Raw genomic sequence first — 4,129 nt, forward strand, 5'->3', positions numbered from 1 at the left:
GTGTCTCTGGGCTCTGTTAGAAACATACATTCAAAGCAGTATCTGGATGCACTCTCGCTGTTTGATCCTGATGTTAGTTAGATAAAAATCCCTTCATATGAATATAGATGTGAATAAGAAAGAGAGCAGTGTGTGGTACCTCTGCTTTGGGTCCAATGAATAGGTCTCCCTCCAGGGCTCCTGCCATCACGCGCACATGCTTGGGACGGCCCACACTGTATCACAGACGCAAATACAGACCGTCAAACACAAGCAAATATGCATATTTAGGCAAAACACAACGTGTCAAACAAATGATCCCTGTTATCTTTGTCCTGTGGGAAACGTGGGGAAAGGTCAAGGAACACTTACTAGTTGGGGAAGCAGTATTTGGGGATCTGGTCACCTGCAAAACCAGCCTTGATGACCCCCGAACCCTGAGGAGAGAAGGATAAGACAGTGGGGAATGGATAGTGGCTTTGGGTAACGGCTGAACTGCGTTAGTAATGCCTCACACTCTGAGTAGTGTGTATAACAAGGAGTGAGAGTGTGAGGGAGGGAAGGAGAGAGAGGGAGGTCACAAGACACAGCCCGAGGCCACCAGCAGTCACCAGCCCTACTTCTTAACATTAATACTCACTCCCTTGTCTCCTAGCAGAGTCACTGGGCCCTATGTCTGCTCTCTCTCAAAAATTACATTGTCTTGTAATGTTGCTAGCATTATGGCTGACATAAAATAAAAGGAGCCGGCATCAGCAGCCAAAAAAACATAAATGGTGTGCTGATTTCATTCATTTGATTGTAACGCTACCCGTGTGGCGCAACGTACAGGTGCCAAATGCAAAACTACATGCTACTGGGGGGAAACAATGAGTCTGTATCCTGCAGAGACAACGGCTCAGGTTAACGCTTCCATCCTTGCAACCTTCCCAGCACGCAATGTTAGCTAGTTAGCATTGTGAGCAGACGAAAGCCTTCTAAATGGCAAGAACTAGCTTACAGCAGCTGGCTAACGGCTAACGTTAGTGGTCTGACAAACCTCCTAGCTACCCGCCGGTCAATGGAAAGCTTTAGCTATTGCTTGCGGCTGGACAATTTAAGAAACGCAAGGCTAGCATTAGTGCAATGCTAACGGTGCTTTTGATACATACTGTAAAACATTTTTGGCCGTTGTTGCCGTTTTTAGTGAGGTTGGCCGATATCCTCCACAGACATTGTTAGCCATAACACAATACCTAAGCTAACAGTTAGCCAACGTTACTAGCCAGCGGCCTCGGTTAGGGTGTGGATGAATGACATCATCATACTTACATTATCAATCACAACAGGCTGGTTAGCTAAAATGTCATAGGACTCCATGACGGACTTGCTACTTAAGATAGGTTTCTATCAATCGGTGTGCGTATTCGCCCCCGTTTAGCGTTTTAATCATGTAAAAGATATCGCCCTGTCACTCCTCAGCCGTCTCGTCGCCGCTCCTTAGCGCTGTGGGCTGGACAGCCTGTACCACAACAACCTCATCACCGCGGCGTCGCTTTGACAGGCAGGAGAACCAACCAATCACGTTAGCCCACAGGAGACTCAACCGACCTTAGTGTCTGACGGGGGGGACTGCCAATCTACGTGACTGGCAGGGAAACCGACCAGTCGCGGTCACTGACAGAAGAAAACAACCAATCACAGTGTCCGGAATAGGAACCCATGTGCTTACTGTCAGATCCTGTGCACACCAACATGTTATTTCTTGTATTTTACAACTGTCTGGTTTTTAGCACCTCAGTGTCAGCAGTGTGAGTAAAGGAATTCAGACAACAGAGCTGTGATAAAGACAAACTAATGTTATGTATTCAATATTACCTAAAAGAGGCTATTGAAGAATAATTACACACACACACACACACACACACACACATAAGCTGTCATAGGGGTTTTAAAATTAAGACAAGATGAGATGAAACTTTAATGATCGGCTGGGGAATCTGTGTTGTTGCAGCAGCAAAAAAAAAAAAATAGCATACTGAATATGAGCTGTTCATGTGGTCTTCTCCAGCTGTTCTTGGAAATTACACAGAGAGGTACATTGAGAGAGACCTGGATTAGAGCTAGATAATTAAATTACACAAATGATGATGTCAGTAACCTCCCAGCTGGCTAAAGCTGCTGCTGTTGCCGATGCTGCAGTGGGAGGAGGTATTAGAGCCGGAGGGCAGGTGGCACAAGTGAAGGCTTGAAGTGCTTCTTGGTAAAACCTTGGTGAGCAATGAGCCAGCAACTGACAGTTCTCCTTAGCCCTGACAGCACTCCATAGAGATTATGGAAGTAATTGTAACAGCAGATAGTTTACCATCCTTTTTTATACCACTGCTTCAAATGAGTAGAGGCTGAGTCCACTGACAGCCTTTCTCTATTCAGCTGTCTCACATGGATAATATAACAAGCTTTTAAAATACAACACATTGTTAAAGATGAAACCAGTGGTTTCCAACCTTTTTGGCTTTTGACGTCTTACAAAAAGCAGTGTGTAGTCGGGTCACATTTCAGATGTCTATGAGTTGTTAACAGCTCCACCAAATAGTGATTTTTCCCTCTGAACCTCACATGGTTTCATTTCAATAAATGTTCAAATGATCCAATATTTCAGCAAAAATCAAAGATTAGAGAAAAAGTCCAAATACTGAAAACAGATTTGTGTGTCAGAACTTTGTTTTTTCTTCTTTCCTCTCCCATTAATCATCTCACGACCCCTCAGATTTATCCGGTGACCCTTTGGAGGGGCCCGACCCCTAGGTCGGGAACCACTGGACTAAACTAGCTAACTGTATATAAAGTAGTTCAAACTAGCTCCACCTCCAGCAGCTACAACAGTAACATGCTGCTTACACACTGATGCTTCAGTATTAATAATCTAATGATGTCATATATAATAAAATATCAGTCAGAGGGACCAAACCACTACTTTTACTTTACTACTTAACTACATTTTGCTGCTAATACTTATGTACTTTTACTTAAGTAGGATTTTTCATGCAGGACTTTTACTTGTAATGGAGTATTTTTACATTGCTGTATTGGTACTTTTACTGAAGTAAAGGATCAGAGTACTTCTTCCATCACTGCCTTAAAGACACGGAGACAGAAACATGGGACCTTTAAGAAAACTTCGATTTCAAACTGAATATGAGACTAGATGACTTGTTAAGCGCTGTAAGATATGTCAGTGATATAAAACAGCTTCTGCGATGTTTGGTTTGACTGGGTCGTATTATGTGTATTATTATGTGATCAAATGATTATGTGATGCTCGGTGAGATGGGTCAACCAGAGAACCAAGGTTCCATGCTGGAACCTTGGTTCTCTGTTTGAAGGACGATTTTCCAAATTCTTCCCAAACCTTTTAAACTGTTGGGTGAATTTGTCGTGCGTTCTGAACGGACGATGCTCGCTTTGTTTTCTGTTCTGTTTTTGTTTTGTTCTCTTCTGGTCCGTTCCGTTGTATTCTGTTCTGTTCTGTTCTGTTCTGTTCAGTTGCCTTCTTTCTCATTAGGTTCCCTTCTGTTCCATTCCATTTTGTTCTGTTTTCCCTTTTTTTCCCCCCCCTTCATTTCATTACATTCTCTTCTGTTCCATTCTGGTTCTGTTCTGTTTCATTCTATTCAATTCAGTTCTACGTTGCAGAACATTACATTCTGTTGTGTTCCGCTCTGTTCAGTTCCATTTTGTTCTGTTGTCTTCCTCTTTGTTTTCTGTTCGTTTTCATTCTGTTCTCTCTCATCACATTCTGTCTTGTCCCGTCCTGTTCCGCTCTATTACGTTCCACTCTGTTCTCTTCACATTTCATTCCGTTCCATTCTCTTCTGTTCTGTTTTGCTCCAGTCTGTTCTCTTTCATTCCATTACATTTTATTGCGTTCCTCTTCAGCTCCATTACATTCTGTTCTGTTCTCTTCTGTTCTGTTCTGTTCTGTTCCATTTCATTACATTCTTCTCTGTTCTTCTCTGTTCCGTTGCACTTTGCTCTATTCCATTCCGTTCTGTTTCCTTAAATTACATTTTGATGTGTTCCATTCTGTTCTGTTACTTTCCACTTTGTTTCTGTATCTGCCGGTCTGTTCTGTTCTGTTCCACTCTGTTCTGCTCTGTTCCATTCAGTC

At 42.8% G+C, this 4,129-nt stretch overlaps 1 long non-coding RNA gene across 1 annotated transcript; it reads right to left on the reverse strand.

Moving 5' to 3' along the window:
• Nucleotides 1-138: 138 nt before the first annotated feature.
• On the reverse strand, nucleotides 139-1,446 carry LOC139655799 (uncharacterized). The gene is made up of 3 exons (XR_011696080.1): nucleotides 1,291-1,446; nucleotides 352-416; nucleotides 139-215 (listed from the first exon to the last, which is right to left on the reverse strand). It is a non-coding gene; the product is annotated as an uncharacterized lncRNA (long non-coding RNA).
• Nucleotides 1,447-4,129: the final 2,683 nt, after the last annotated feature.

The sequence above is a fragment of the Centroberyx affinis genome, unplaced genomic scaffold, assembly GCF_046629955.1.
Source record: "Centroberyx affinis isolate AG114_WGS23_722 - 3 ecotype Tasmania unplaced genomic scaffold, CSIRO-AGI_Caff_v1 ptg000164l_1, whole genome shotgun sequence".
NCBI classification, from domain to species: Eukaryota; Metazoa; Chordata; class Actinopteri; order Beryciformes; family Berycidae; genus Centroberyx; species Centroberyx affinis.